This window comes from Anabrus simplex, chromosome 4 (assembly GCF_040414725.1).
Source record: "Anabrus simplex isolate iqAnaSimp1 chromosome 4, ASM4041472v1, whole genome shotgun sequence".
Lineage (NCBI taxonomy): Eukaryota > Metazoa > Arthropoda > Insecta > Orthoptera > Tettigoniidae > Anabrus > Anabrus simplex.
The window spans coordinates 9,533,184-9,550,579 of NC_090268.1; the positions used below are offsets into that span (position 1 = coordinate 9,533,184).

The 17,396-nt window shown below is 40.2% G+C and overlaps 1 protein-coding gene across 1 annotated transcript in view; it reads right to left on the bottom strand.

Moving 5' to 3' along the window:
* LOC136872117 (uncharacterized) overlaps positions 1-17,396 on the bottom strand; it is a 740,234-nt gene that overhangs the window by 455,214 nt on the left and 267,624 nt on the right. The gene's annotated exons all lie outside the window — the stretch shown is intronic.

Below are 17,396 nucleotides of genomic sequence, written 5' to 3' on the forward strand. Positions count from 1 at the left end.
GAAGGAACGAGCAGCAGTGTTGACAACTTTGATACATAAACAAAACAATCTGCAAAAAGTAAGGTTATCCAATGGTAAAAATTGATTTTCCCTTAAGAATTAATTATCGTTGATCCCGCCAGAGTGGGCACGTAGAGCGATGGTAGAGATATCTAACAGCTGAAAACCAAACTATCTTGTACTACATCAGTTCAAGTTAACAGGTCGCAGAAGGTGTACCACCGGTACAGTAACTAATCACAAGTAGTCTCCTAGTTTGAATTTCATTATCCCTTGATCACCTTTTTTAGTCGCTTCTTACGACAGGCAGGGGATACCGTCTGCGTCCCCACCCACAGGGATGGTATAGTCAGAGGTACCACTGTTGTTCAGTGATGATGATGATGATGACACTTGTTGTTTAAAGAGGCCTAACATCTAGGTCATCGGCCCCTAGAGGTTAAGTTTTGACAGTCTGATGTTACTTGTCGCGATACCTTTCCTCACACGGACGCAAGTCTGTAACGAATCGTCTCCTGCTTCCTCACAGATAACGAGCATGTCAACATAACGAATGACGGGAGCTGTGGCCTGTGGTTAAACACCGAAGCTTCATACTGATGTAGGATTCAGAATACCAAAACTAAGTTCCATTAGTTAATAGGCCAGTGTTTGGCAACATGCGTGTGAGTGGAACCTTCGTACGCTCTCCACGGTACCGTACCACAGTTTCAAGCGTTAATTCCGGGTTTTGCTATACCTGGTCGCTAACAAGCGCATCACGTGGTAAACTGACGTACGATAAATGAAAGAATGTGACGTTTTTCGAATGGTCTATAGGCACTTAGTGGGAACGATACTAGCGTGTATTAGTACGATACAGGATGTATCTACCTAGCGGCGATCTCACACGTTTGTTGGCCTGGCAGCTGATTTACCTGGTATAGATCAGGAAACATAAAGTTACAATAATATAGCCTCTTAACCATTACAGGGTCGGATAATGCTTCACCTCTCTGAGTTATATTATATAAAAATGTAGACTCTTGTCAAGTCCAATACCACTCAATTTCGTCAGTAGTCAAGGTCATTTGCAAAGTCTATAGCGGCACGGCCCATTTGGCCTCCTCAATATAAAATATCTGCTCTATCTTTCTGCCTCATTGGAATATGATTTCCTAAACCCGTACTGCCTTCTGCCACAGACGTGTTTTTGATTAGTTATTAAAAAAATTGTATAACAATAAATAATGTTCGAATTCGACTCAAAGACGCTTACAGACACTTGAAGTGCGCCTGCGCTATGATTTGAGTGTTACTTATTGGTATGTTATTTCCTGTTTCGACATTCGTTGTCCCCCTCCTGTTCGTTCCCCTCCTCAAGCGTGGCTGGTTGTGTCCAGCGGTTGAGTATCATTATTTGTCGCTCAATCTGAGCATCAACTTAGGGGTTCGTTTCGAACCGGAGGCTGCGAGCATTAGAGTGTAAGTCGTGAGTGTATGCTGAGTGGCAGCCAATGGGCGTGACGAGCTCGTAGCTCAGGGGCTACCTGAAGGCCGTCAATGGTTGTAACGAGGCCAACAGAGATTTAAGGTGCTTCAGTTACATTTTTGTAAATATTTGGCTACCTTATAGATGAATTTACGGATGGAAAACTCCCTGTGCTCGGTATGTTCCTTTCTCCTAGGCCCTAATGCTAGTACCTTGTCACATCCGCCAAATTAGTTAGTATAATATATTCAGAAAGAATGCTTTACCAGAGCTTACACGTCACCATGGCTGGCCTATACTTATCCACTTTATGCTTATCACTCTTTCCTTCGTGCTCTAGCAACTCTCCATTCCTTCACGGAAACAGCTGTCAAATAAGTACTTCAGATATTTCAGCCAATTGCCTTTAATATATTCCTAGAAAGCTTATCAATTCGAGATGACATTTTAGATTTCAACTCTTGTCTGGTGATGGTTGTTGCTTGAAGGGGCCGAGCGTCTGTAATGGTACGTGACGATATCAACATTCCAAAATCCATCCACTCACTACAATTCAAGAAGACGACAACGAAATATCAATGGATCCGACCTGCAATGTCCCACCTTCCCATAAAATAACATAAAACAATGGTATGTACTGACCAAAGGACTACTTCCAAAGAAAAATCCTATATCGATGATGCTTGTTGATTAAAGGGGTCCAAAATCCAGGTCATCGACCCTAAATAATAGTACCACTTACTGGTAAAGGGACTCAACCTGTTCCTCATATAACTGTATTAATCACATGTAAGGTAAACCCATGGTGTTCCTCGCGCGATGGATTTGGAACCATGAGATTGCCTGTGATTAGTACCATCATCCCTCGGTCACCTCTTTTGACAGTAGTCACCTCCTACGACAGGCAGGGGATACCGTGGCTGTATTCTTCGTCTGTGTCTCCCACCCACAGGGGGTAAACTTTTGTGTCTTCTTGTAAATATATTTAACATCAGAGGTAAATATCGGCTCCTCGCTAGTATTAGTTTCACCTCCTCTACCTGGACATTGTCCTCATAACCCAGTATTTATATATGCTGCTCACTACATAGTTCTGCCTTCTGTAAATTCACACATATAAACTCCCCTTGTTCATTAACGATTCATTCCTTCTTGGTGTGCCCTACCATGCTTCACTAGAGCTCATATCACTGCCAAATATGCTCAAGAGTTTTCGAGACTGAAAGTCGATGTGTTCTCAAGTAGTAAAGAGTTTCTTGACATATATTTTTGTTTTAACACTAATGAATGAGGCCTCTTGGAGAAATAATGCACCAGCAGCACGATGTAATTTAAGAAGGAGAGACTATGAGGTATATTTAATTGAAATTTAACGAGAGCCATTTTTCATTTCGATGCAAAGAACTGAAGGCAGCGCAGACGAAGTAATTATGTATTCATTATTTCTTAAGTTGATGAGATGCTGCCGCTAAGCCTCTAGATTCTAAGCAGTGGATGTCTGCCTTTCTTAAGACAACTCTGTCAAACCCCTTTGTTTCAAGCTTGAGTGTGAAAATCTCGCTCTATACTAATCCTCCAAAAAGTTACGTTTAATTAAAAAATTTGCAATTTAAGTTTCCTCTGAGGCTCAGCAGGTGTTGTTCCTTCTTATCGACTGCGAGAAGGGAAACTCCACTACACAGTGAACTCTTTCGTGTTCCAGACCCATGCCCAAGAGTACTAGAAACTACTTGGTCTAGAATTTTCATATTAATTTACTCTTGTAATTATGAAGTATCGTTCAGCGATATGAACTGTTAAGGAGGTGGGTAAGGAAAATAAAAATATTATGGTCCAAAGAACGATAATAGATTCTGGAGAAAAAGGAGCAAAGGAGAGGTGATACAATAAACCAGATAACATGTCACATACTGCGATGGCTGGCCACGTAGAAAGAATGCTAGACGATAGGCTTGAAGCGAAAACCAGGACGAAGTCGAATGACAGGCAGGCTGGACAATGTTGAAGAGGATCTGACGAGGATAAGAGGTAAATGATGGTGACTAAAACAAGTAAAACAAGGGACTGATAAGTATGTAAAAAAGTTGTATAGGAAGCTAAGGCTATTCAAGAATTGAATTTACAAGGGTAAAATAATAGTCATTATTACTGTTGCTTTGGTCCGCTTAACGTGACCACTGTTTCAAATACATCTATATTATACTGACATACGGAAAAATATAATTTGTGCTTTCAATTACCTCTTTCCTATGATTTTAAACCAATCAGTGAAGAGATAATAATAATGCTCGCTCCTTAAAGCGGCCTAAAATCTAGATCACCCACCTTTAATGGTACGAGATGGACCTAAATGAAATTATAATACAAATGTTTAAATACATACACTGAGTTGAATTTAAAATGAATCATGATGAAAAATGATTATTAGTTTCAAATAATCAGTGGAGGTAAATCGCAATGCCTTCTTTTCGGAAAAAATAATAGAAAATTAATATAATATAAATAATTGCCTTGAAGCACAATCGTAATTCTAATTCAAATTAGAGTCTTTAAAACACGTTAAAATACACAAAAACTAAAATAGAGGCAACGAAGATGACCACAAAATACAAACTAATACATAATACAATTTTATACGCGATAAAAGATACCACCATCCCTCATAAAACGGATGGCGAGGTCTGCTGACGGCTCGTCATCGCGAAGGATGAGGGGGATGGTACTGGGGGTTGTAGACTACAGCGCGGATCGACCAGGTCCACGCACTCCGTAAGGATGTGTACCACAGTAAGATGATCGCCGCAAGTACACACCGGAGGGGGTTCTCCTTTCAGTAAATAGTTGTGCGTTACTATACCGTGGCCGATCCGAAGACGATATAATACCACTGCTTCCCTCCGAGAAGTCCGAAGGGAAGTCATCCATACCTTCGTTGTACCTTTAATCGCTCTCAGCTTAGTTGGAAGTGGAGTGGCCTGCCACTCTATCTCCCAATGGGACATTAACAGATGTCTCAGCTGAGAGCGAATATCACTTGCTGAAACCTTGTAAGGTAACGGGGACAGTATAACTGCCTCCTTGGCAGCCTGATCTGCTAACTCGTTTCCCTCTACACCCATGTGGCTTGGGAGCCACATAAACGTGCCGACATGCGAACACGCGGCCAGCAGGTCCTGGATCCGCTGCACCAGAGGGTGTCGAGGGAAACATATATCAATAGAATATAGCGAGCTCAAGGAGTCGGTAGACAGAGAGTGTCGGCGCTCATCGGACAGTGCGTACCGCAGAGCTTCACAGATAGCGTCGAGTTCTGCTGTACATACACAACAGGTTTCCCGGAGAGCAAAAATAAACTTATCAGCGCCCATCTTCGTTTCTCCCTCGAGCCATCTCTGTAAACGACGACTGTCCCTCGATACCGGCCAACAAAGGACAGGAAGGCCAACGAAGAGCGTAGACCTCTAGTTCTCTACCACCGCCCTGTTGGAAGGGTGCGAGAGTTGACCGAGGGAGGTCGGACAGGAAAAATAAAGCTTGACACAAGCAAGTGAAATCAATGCCAGGAATTAGCTAAGGGATAAGGGCCCCGTGATCGCCAACTAACGCTCCGAAATTTAGAGACCGTGGAGTCCCTTTTGTTCACCTCTTACGACAGGCGGGAAATACCGTGGGTGTCGTTCCCCCGCCCCGTCTCACAGGAGGCGACAGGGAGGGAATCCGGCCATAATACAGGGCCAAATCATCAGTTGAGACGCGGTACCCACCTGTGTGGGAAAAGCGGAAGTAGAAAGAGAAGAAGAACAAGACGAAGACGATTGTTTTTTTAAAGGGGCCTAACAGCTGGGTCATCGGGCCCTAATGTTACGAGGTTCAACCGGTTGAGTTGTAAAAGTAAGTAGTGCTCGAAACCTGTTTTAAAACCGGATTATTGGATAAAACGTATTCTATAATTGCGACTTATTGGCTGAATGATGAACGTAAGCCCTGCGGTTTAGAGGGACCGGATGAGGGACGAATGATGAAAAAGTTTCCATAAATCCAAAACAATCACTGTATCCACTTCACAATGCCTTCTTTTCTGAGATAATCTTTTTTATAAAAAGGGGGTCAAAAATCCAGGCTACCGGCCTATGATAATAGTACCAATCATTGGTAAAGCAGAATCATGGTGTTCCTCACATAGTGGTACTAATCAAATTATAATATTTTTATCTTTACGCCCCACTAACTAATTTTCCTGTTTCTGGAGACGCCGGGGTGCCTGAATTTAGATAGATAGATAGATAGATAGATAGATAGATAGATAATGCCTTCATTGGTGGCGAAGTTAGGGCTCAAGGCCCTCTCTTACACTTAACCACTAGACGAGTATACATGTACATAACTTATACAGTACTTACAAATACAAATAAAACAAATAATATTAATAGCAAAAACAAGAGTAATAATATTAAAAATGACAACAAAAGAATCCTTAATTTTAAAATACACAAAGTAAAATACACTGCAATAATCCATTCATTCTTTCATTCACTCAACAATTATCCAGCAAGTCAGCAAATACTCGCGGCACGATGAGAGGAATTGTCCCTAATGTTCGCAGGTAGCAAATTCCATGCCCTGGACGCAGAGATTATGAAAGAGCGGTTGTAAGCAGCAGTGCGGTTTACAGGTATGGTAAGAGAGGAGCCAGATCTCGTATTGTGGTCCTAATATGACGAGAGGTAAGAAAAAGGTGAAGAAAGATAGTTGGGAGTATTAGTGGAAAGTATTTTGTGCAGAAGTGATAACATGTGAAATTCACGGCGCTGGTGCACTCGAAGCCACGACAATTCCTTATAATATGGTGATATGTGAGCATCATATCGCAGATTAAATATATCTTACGCAGCTATTGAGGCTCCGGTCGAGTTTCTTGTTACTGTCGCAGGTAATTTCAGTCAACACAGTGTCACAATAGTCAAGTATAGGTAGTATAAGAGAGTGAATTAGTTGTACTTTAAGTAGAACCGAGAATGGATTGCAGAATCGCTTCAGAGGATATAAGCATTTGTGTACTTTATTACATGTGCTTATCACCTGTTGAGTCCAATTTAGGGTCTCAGTCATAATAATTCCTAAGTTAGTCGCTGAAGTAGAGTTGGAGAAATGTCCCGTCGCTTAAGGGAATATAGGTTTTTACTGGTACCAATAATAATAACTTGAGTTTTGTTCGGGTTTATTAGTAAACTGTTTTCATTTGCATAGTCACTAAGATGTTTTAGGTCGGAATTTATTTTAGTAATTGCAGTATCAATATCACTCGGTTTTGAATGATAGTAAATTTGTACATCATCTGCGTACACCTGCAATTTGCACGCATGTGTTTTTTTGCATGCCAGTAAATCTACCGACACGAGGCTAATGTACTTGAGCACCTTCAAATACCACCGGGCTGAGCCAGAATCGAACCTGCCAAGTTAGGGTCAGAAAACCAGCGCGTCAACCGTCTGAGCCACTGAGCCCGGCGGTGCTAATCATAGGCAATGCAAACCCACGCCGTATCACACATCATGATACCAGCCTCCAGCAACAAAGACACATTGTGTTCATCACATAGTGGTAGTACCCACAGGCTCCTGTTAGCGGTCACTATCTACCTTGCTTCAGTCTGCTACATTCTCCGAAGGTTCTGACGTTCCAGAAACATTTTCTCGTTACCATTTCATCCCAAATGTTGTCAGCTTATTATCTGTCTGGTTGTGTTTTAATTCAGTTCCTTTCATAGTGCATCTTTAAGATTGCGCGAGTTATTCTCCGATCTTGGTGGTGGGGCTGCCTCCTGAAACTTCCAAGCCTTCTGTTTTCTGCAGGGGTTGTCTCCCTTAGCCTTTGAAGTTGCCTCTTCACCAGAAAGTAGTGGTTCTCCCTCTTTATTTAACCCCAGGAGAGGAACCCGTCCTGAAGGTCTCCTCTGCCGCACCTGCCGTTCAGATCTTCGCCAGAGCCCCGTTCAGCGTTCGTGTAGGACCTACAGTAACAGTCAATTCCGCACTGAAATTTTGAATTGGCGTGTAGCTTTTAGTGCCGGGAGTGTCCGAGGACAAGTTCGGCTCGCCAGATGCAGGTCTTTTGATTTGACTTCCGTAGGCGACCTGCGCGTCGTAATGAGGATGAAATGATGATGTAGAAGACACATACACCCAGCCCCAATGCCAGGGAAATAAACCAATTATGGTTAAAATTCCAGACCCTGCCGGGAATCGAACCCGGGACCCCTGTGACCAAAGGCCAGCACGCTAACCATTTAGCTATGGAGCCGGACAATTCTCCACTGAACATTACCCCTATCGCCAAGCCCGTGGTTCGTGATGTACCCGTCTCCCACGACGTCGACGAAGGTTGGACTGATTATGATGCTTGTAGTCTAAAGGGGGTCCAAATTAAAAGCCATCGGCCCCTCATAATGGTACTTATGGCTAGGGAAGTAGAACTCTGGTATTTGTCATGTTGCGGTACTAATCAAAAGTAGCAGACTCGTGGCATTCCACACATTAAGGTACTACTCACAGGTAATGAAATTTGCACATGCAATTCAGACCTATGGTTTTTCGCACACTGCGGTGCCATTCACAGGCAACGCAAACCTATGGTGTTCGTCAGGGACTCGTGCTATCCCGTGGTGTTCCTCATATAGTGGTACTACGCGCAAGTAAAAACAACCTATGGTGTTTGCCACGTGGTGGAACTAATTACAAGTAGTCTCATGGTTCTAATTCGATCATCCCTTGGTCGCCCCTTTTAAGCGCCTCATACGTCAGGCAGCGGATACCGTAGGTGTATTCTTCGTATGCGTACCCCACCCCCAGAGAGAAAAAGAAGAAAAAGAAGGGGTCCGTCATTTCGAAAAATGAAGTAACGGACGCAGAAAGGCAAGGGCCACGAACGGCGTGTAAAAGACTCCCTAGGCCTCGGAAACATAACAGCGTCGGGGTCGGGAAAAACAAGTGTTGACCAAGGGAGATCGGACAGCATAGATGAAAGTGAGGAGCCTGGCACAAGTAAGTGAAATAAATGCCACGACTCGCTAACGGCCCCGTGGTCGCGAAACAACGCTCCTAAGTTGAGAGGCAGGGGATATCGTGGGTGTATTCTTCATCTGCGTCCTGCCCCAAGGGGGCTGAGGGTTGGACTAACGGGAGACAAATAACGAGCGGCATTTATGGTGATTATAAGGACATTAAAATGTTGCTGATGAGTCTGAAGACCGTGAAGTAGGGAAGTGGGAGGCTGAAGGTGCCATTCGTACTGTCTGCGTGCCTGAGCGACCAAGTTAAGTCCCGTGGCTATGATCGCAGTCGCGTGACTGTTGGGTGATTTGTGGCCGAGTTTTAATTAATTCTGTAGTCTAAACACCTCTGTATGACAAGGACTTGAACCCGCGATCTTGGCCAACACTACCACTGATCCACAGAAAGGCACCTTAGTATTTGAGTAAAGTAATAGTTTTGAAGTAAGGTGGCTAAAGTTGGTAAAAGACGGGTCAGAATTTACTAAGCAACGAAGCTCTCGCTACCTTTGAAGGGCGCATCTCGTGAGCGCTTATTAGTAGTTATCAGTCGCTGATAATCACGATAAAAATGCTTTGAGAAAAGCATGAACATGATGTAGTTTCAACGTACGTTTTATAATAAAATATTTATGTAACAGAAATGTGCATAAAGAGGTTCTCAGGAACAGTCGTCACAGAATTTCGTTATCGATTCAAGTCGTAGCTCACACGTAAATATAGGATAGCGTCCACAAAGTTTATGCCACCTCTAGAGTCCGTAGTTGGCTCATGAAAGTTCACCCTGTGACACAAACGATGCACCGCACGTCTCATCTAATTTTCTCCTTGTGTCCATTTATTTTAATCATTGCGTCGCATTGGTAAAAGTCTTCCCTTATAGCATCCCTTTTTACTGAAGCTCTTTTATATATGCTGGAGTTTCTGGAAGCAGGAGGCTGAACAGCAGCTCTTCTATGTACAATAGTTCCCTAGACAGACGATATACGAGTCCAGATAGAGCGTATTTTGATGAAAAATCACTGACTTCCGATAGGACGCTTTCTCCTTCTCCATACTATGTAGTTGTCTATTTCCAAAATATATCCGTACATTTTCAAGGTCATACGATACTCTCAGTTTGATCTTTAGACAAAATAGTTCAGTACCAGTTGTGAGCGACATGTTGTTTAATGATTTCATGTCATTTATAGAATTCGTGGTGGCGTTAACTCGATCCTTAATATGCGAAGAAAACAAATTTCCCACTGTTAGACATGTAACAGCTACATATCTGAAATCTGTGACTAACTTGTACATTTATCAAATGTGGTAGGAAAATAATTACAGAGTGACAACATATTTCGGCATTGTAACATGAGGAGCAATGCAACTTGAACACACGCAAAAAAATTTAAAAAAATAGGGGGATAAGATTTAGAACTCTCATATTGCTGTACAGTGACATATTACCAGACAGTTCAAACATTTATCTAGCACGAATGCTCAGCTAATTAATGTTCCATTGTGCACTTGGATGCAGGTAGGAGAAATTGAATACGGCGCAGATTGGTCGGGTCCACGCACTTCGTAAGGACGTGTGCCACGGAAAGATGACCACCGCAAGTAAATACAGAAAGAATTCCAAAGCATATGGATTGATTCGTGGGCAGAACAAAGACTAAAACGGCAATTCTAATGATGGTAACACCGCAAGAAGGTTTTCTTTGAGAACCCTGCAATATCGGCATGCGATCGTGAATAGAATGATTTCGCATAGTACTTATCGCCATTTCCAGTGGTTTTCCTGGTAATCCGGAGAGGTTCCAAGCAATTTGTGTTATTACAGGCAGGTTATTTGTGGAAAAGTACCCTTAGTTATGTATGCCGCCTACAGTATTCAAACTACTCATTGATGGTCCAGCAGGATGGCGAATTCTTTACTACCTATTGGTCAGTTATACGAAGACGCAGAAGAAGAGCATAATATGATGATGATGATGATGATGATGATGATGGTGCTTATTTAAAGGCACCTACTACCTAGCCATCGACCCCTAATGGTACGAAATGAGACGGAGCGTAATTACAAATTTAAAATTCTAAAACTCATCCAATGACCAGAATTCAAAGCGTGATGATGAAGAATGGATGAATGAATATGAATTTAAAATAATCAGCGGATCAATCTCGCAATATTGAAAGTTAAAAAATAATTCGAAAATTAATCCACTGACTAGAATTAAGAAAACGTTGAACAATGATTATGAACTTAAAATAATAATCAGTAGATTCGACCATCTATGTTCCAGTTTCCCAGAACAACAGTATATACTGACCAAGAGGCAGCTTTCAAAGAACAATCATAAATCGATAATGCTTGTTGTCTAAATCCAGTTCAATGGCCCCTCATGATGGTACTTATCGCTAGGAAAGATGAAACCATGGTATTTCTCATGTTGGGGTACTGATGTAGACTTACATTGTTCCACACATTATGGTACAACTCACAAATAACGCAGACCCATGGTGTTTCTCACATTACGGAGCCATTGTTGGGCAACGTAAACCCATGGTGTTCCTCACCTAGGTGTACTAATCAGGGGCGCGGTGTTCCGCATATAGGTACTAATCGCAAGCAACGCCCAGACCCGTGGTATTTCTCACAATGGTACAAATCACGGTCACTGTAAAACCCATACTCGCTACTAATCACAAACCTATTGTGTACCTAACATAGTGGTACTACTCGGAACTAAAGGTGACCCATGGTGTTCCTCGCCTGATCGTACTAATTACAAGTAGTTTCACGGTGCTAATTCAATCACCTCTTGGTCACCCCTTTTAGTCGGCTCTTACGACAGCCAGGGATACAGTGGGTGTATTTTTCGTTTGCGCCCCTACCCACATGGAGTTGGATGTTTGGTCCGCGGGAGCTATTTTATTTCGCTCCAGTCCGCCGACAAGCCGGTTGGGACCCCGCTGACCGCTACCCAGGACGCGCCGCGTGAGAGTATCACGTCTCCCCTTGCTACGCCACCGTAATAGGTTCGTGGACAAATATATTTTCGGATGCCTCGGCCAATTCAGTGTATTCCTTGTACATTCAATAAAAGACGTGTGCCATCTTGTTCAAAGCAATTCTCTAAACATGAAAATCGTGTTCCTTATTCATTGTGACATCTACGGTATTGTACTGAACTGCTTCTCTCGTCGTGTACAATCGAGATATAACCGCAGCTTCCTGTACGCTTGTTCATACTCTATCCCACTTAGCCCAGGCACACCCCAAATGGAGGTGAGGTGAATGCGTGTTTTTAAGTCCTTGGCATTACCGGGAATCGAGCCCGGTCCTCCGAGGACGGTAGCGAACCGAACTAAGCGTTACGATAGAGGTAGACAAGATGATGATCCAAATTAAGTAGACGAACAGTTGTTGAGTTCGTTCAACACAGAAAAATTTAATAATAATAATAATAATAATAATAATAATAATAATAATAATAATAATAATAATAATAATAATAATAATAATAATAATAATAATAATAATTGTTACGGAGTTTTTCCGTGGTAGGTAGAGGTGAAAGAAGGTGCGGGTGTGAATAGGTCTCCAGCTACGAAAGCAAAATTAATTTAAAATTTAACAAGGTTATATTTTCTTTTTTAAAACAAAGAAATAACAAGCATGGCAGGTACAAAGTAGCAAATCAAAAAGGGTAGTTACAATATTTACAGGATTTGGGCTTCGCGCCCTGATTTTACACTGCTTGGGCAATCAGCTCAATTTTACCCCAAACACGAGTTTTAACAGAGGGGCAGAAAACCCCATTCATACCTAGGAGCCCTTGCTCCAAATTACACAGAAAAGCCTCCACGAGGCATACAACACCTTTTTTTTTCAAAAGAGCCACTCGCTCTCAAAATTTAAGCCTCTCCCAGGCCACACCAAACTCCACCTTCAAGTTGTCCTCACCGGACATACACACAGGGGTAAAATACCCAATCTACTGAGGTCTATTAAATGAAAAGCAGGTTAATTAAATGACCTCTAAAATAACAATTTGAGAGGAGGCGAACTTGCACTCCTAATACACTTTGATTAAGACCTACTTGGCACTAGGCCGTTAATACAAGGGCTAATCCCATGCTAAAGAGGTGACTTAAGAAAAGAACAATTTGTTTTACATTAACGAAGAATAGGTTGAGAAAATAAGTTCACCTCAAGACAATGTGAGTGGGAGCTCGAGAGGGTTAGCACTCTCTATCCCAATATGCAGCTTAAAAGAGAATAGAAGAAAAGACCGTTACATTTTAGGAAAAGGTTACATGGAGGAACGCTTCGCACCCGCCCCGAGAGTTAAACTGCTGAGCTAGCAAAGAAAGAATTTATTAATCGGCCATTACCTTATTGATGACCGCTGCCGAGGAAAGAGGCGCTTCCCGCCTCCTGCTATGTACTTTATACACTGAAAGATGGAACAGAAGTGGCCCGGAGACCCTAAAATCAGCAGTTTATATCCTCTCGCGGAAGGTTCTAGGCGTTAGGGGAATGAAAACACCCTCCCACAAACTTTTTATTGGCTCGGGTACAGAAACATATCCAAGTTGGGGGAAGATACATCGGATTGGTCGGAAATAACTCAAAGAAATTCAGGATTGGTTAAATTCAAAACAAGGGGAAAGAGAGGGGTATACAGCCAACTTAAACAATAACTAAAAAAAATTAGCAAAGACAAACATTTGAAATAAAAATTTCTCCAACAAAATAGTTCTTTGACTCCGCACTAGGTTGCACTATTGTTGATCTTCAGTAGTGTCCTCTAGAAGAGAAAGTTCACACTTCTTACTTCAAGTGAAACAAAACCACATCAAATATGACACAGTTCAAAAACTCAAAATTTTCCACGTGGTGACATCTTCTGAGAAAGTAGAGAATTAATAGCGTAGATAAAGTTCAGACTCCCTCCAGCAGAGGAGTTTCAACTGGCGCACATTTTAAATTAGCGGAGTGGAGGTGTACCGCCCGGTACAATAATAATAATAATAATAATAATAATAATAATAATAATAATAATAATAATAATAATAATAATAATAATAATAATAATAATAATAATATGTGCCATTTCACAGTTCTTTATATGAACTGATCGGAACAAAAATGGAGTCCAAGTTATTAAAATGTCAAAGTTAAATAAAACATCTAGCGTAAATACGAGCTGAAATGATGATCTTTTCATCAGGCATTTACCGAAGGAACCGCACATACAAGGCGGTTGAAAAAGAATGACAAATGGAGATTATTTAAACCTATTATTAAAATGAAGACTTTCATCTGAATAGCATTCTTTCAACTGACCTTCAGGAAGTAAGACATAATCGAGTACGAGAACATAGATCAGCTTATCGGAATTAAACATCAAGTACTAACGGAAAGTATAATTCGCGGCAACACGCACGACAGTAGCTGCAGAAGATAAATCACTGCGCGAAATTAAACGTCCTGTGAAAAGAGCTATTAAGATTGCCACTGCGATACGTCACAACTGGACTTGGACGATATATATTTATCTGATACTCCCTATTACAAACAGCTGTGAGACTGACCAGCTGACCAGTGCATTTAAAGAGAAGAAAACATAGAGAATCATTTTTGCTTTCTAAGCAAGATAAATAACCATTACCTATCCCATTCTATTTAAGACGATCTTCTTGAGATAAACTTTCCCATAACAAAACCTGCATATCGTAGTCATTCCAAAACAGATATCGATTGTAAGATGACGGCATTGAGTAATATGTTTTATTATTCTATTCCACATGCACGAACCACCACGCTGATGCTGTAAAAGGAAAAGGCGATACTCCTCAGATGATGGCGGCGCGGAGCGATGTTGATGATCCATGATGGCTAGAAATCAGCTGAGAGAAGCAACTATGTACCCTAATTACTAAAGGAGAGCCATGGAGCGATGTCCGCACATCCAACACCTAGATGCGAGACGGAAGCACGGTTCCATAAGTAAAGTTAACTCCACTATAAGTCGCAATTGTAAGTAAGGATCTTTTTGTTTATTGGCTATGTGTTGTCATAACTTGGTGACATTGTGAAAATGTGCGTAAACGATTATCTAAGTGAGGTTACAGGATGTAGGTATTCTTCTACATTTAATGTCGAGTCCACATATAGGCGTAGTCAGCCAGTGATAACCGTTCGTAATGTTATCAATGCAATGTGAGAGAAGATAATTTGTATTTCTATCCTCATCAGTGAAGTGCATAGAGTGTGAGATAGATGTTAATACACATATTATGTGAAAATATTACCAAGCTGAGATAATAAGAGATCGTATATAGAATATGTTTACGGTGAAAATGTGAAATAATACTTCTCAGAATTATGATATGTTTTTAACACTATGACAGTAATAATATTTTTTGGTAATATGAGCAGATTATGATGTTATACGTCGTGTTTAATGAAATATGTGCTTATAATGTAAGGAAGTGTTTTCTACGTGAATTATGGAATGATGATTGAGGATTTGGAGTAATGATATAGGATGGTGACGGTTAGTGATGGTGATATTTATTATTCTTCGAGAGGTTGGTCATAGTAGTTTGGTAAGATGATGTTATTGTCAAGTTATACATTCTGAGATAGATTTTGAAAATGTGCTACTTTCATTTCGAAGATATTAACCCGAAATATACTCGAGGTAGCTTAGGATACGATCTCAGCGATATCAGAGTAGCGTAATTATTTACATTTAAGATCATCAAACGAGCCATGATGTTAGCCTGATAATCTAGCCTTTACTGAAATATTTCTAATGATTATAGAGAACTCTCACATATAATAAGTTAATTTCAGATTTTATTTAAGCAATTCGACACATCACTGGTGACTTAGTTACATATATAAGGATCATTAGTTGAAGATAATGTCTTCTGACCAAACAGATTTTCTACTTGTGGTATGTTTTTGTAGAAGTTTAGCAAGATATACTCATTAATGCAACTTCTAGCTCAAATACGCACTTTAATAAATTGGTAACCTTGGAATAAGGTGATAGTTTCCTAGAATTTACCACATATGCCATATGATTATGCTATTTCATGTTAAATGTCGACTTAGAGCGGAGATAGCTTTGCTTATATTGAAGTAAAGTCCAAGAAACAAGATGATGCAGATAACATGAAAGCTTACATTAACTATTTAAAGTTACAAGAAATGTGAGATCGATTTTCCATATTCTTTTCTTTGTGTATGGACACATAATATTTAGTACAGCCCAGGATAACGTTTTTCGTTAAGCAAGAATGGATTCAATGTTAGCTGACAGAACTTTTAAGTTAATTTGAGGAGCAATTTTGCTCAAGAGGAAGAGATTCCAACCCTTAAAGAAATATTTATCGAACATTCTTAACTGCGTTCTACATTCTCACGACAACCTCGATCTGAAATATTGTATATAGCAATTAACATAATTTTCTTTTCATATTTATTTGGTTAGATGCATCTAACGTTTTTGTTATTATTTAATATATTTTTCTCATTCAAATACTTTAATTTTAGACTGATTTTCTAAATATTTTCCAATATTTTACTTAATTTTCCAATATTTTCATGAGGCCAATAATTTAATGGACCAACATACTTATGGCCTAGGACTTTAGTACTCATTATTAACTCCATGAACCTAACTTTTCTTTTACTACAATTTAGTCTAGTACGAATCTACTGTACTTTGAATTAGCTATTTGACAGAGGTCGAAACGACTTTAATTTCAAGTAATTTGAATAGGTAAAGGAATTCTAAGAACACAACGAGGTTCACTGACCAATATTACCTGAGTTAATGAAGAATCAGAGAAATATTTCTTCGTTGTTCACAGGGTGTGATTAATAAATGATGCATTGTGAAACCTCACAATTCTTTCAATGTCTTCTTAGGATAAGCATTAGTTCTAAGCCTGTATTCTTTTATTTTATTTGCGATTCCTCTGGCGATGTTTCTGGTATCTAACTGATAGCGTGTAGGAGACGTCCTTCGGCGTGAGTTAGGGTTTACCATAAAATTAACCGGCGCACTTTCTCTAGCGGGACTCATAGCCCATAAACTTTGATCAGCGAATACTATTTTACAATAGGAGCTAGTCTGGATCTTATGCGTCCTTACCTGGACGCCGGAACGGCGCAAATAATAATAATAATAATAATAATAATAATAATAATAATAATAATAATAATAATAATAATAAAAATAACGGTAAAGTAATTCAAATATTTGGGGGAAACAATCCAGGAAAATGGTTTGGAAAAATCACTATAGAGCTAGGATACACAAAATGGAAAGAGCATATGGTATTACAAAAAATACATACAACGAACAACGTTTATCTAAACGTTTTAAAAATAAAGCACTACAACACATTGAAACGAATGCTTAGTACTCAATTATAAACTTGAAAGGTTGGAAGTACTAGAAAGAAGAATTATAAGAAAAATATTAGGCCCTCTAAAAACGGCAGAATTTTGGAAATTAAGAGGTAATAACGAAATTTATCAGAACATAGAAAACATATCTATAACAGTACGGAAGAGGAGACTGCTAATTTTTCGACATATTTACAGAATGGGCGACAGTAGACTAACCAAAAAGATCCTCACGTATCTTTAGAAGAAAAAGTCAACAACAACCTGGATTCAAGAGATCAAAAAAGACTTGGAAAGAAACGACATCACAGAAGACGAAGAAGAAGTAAACGAAAGAGACATTTTCAGGAGGAACGTTCTAAAGATGGAAGGATTCCAAGGGAGCAAAGGAACGCGGCACAAAGTGATCTGAAAAAAAAAGAAACATAGTGAAATAATAAAGGAATATCGGAAGA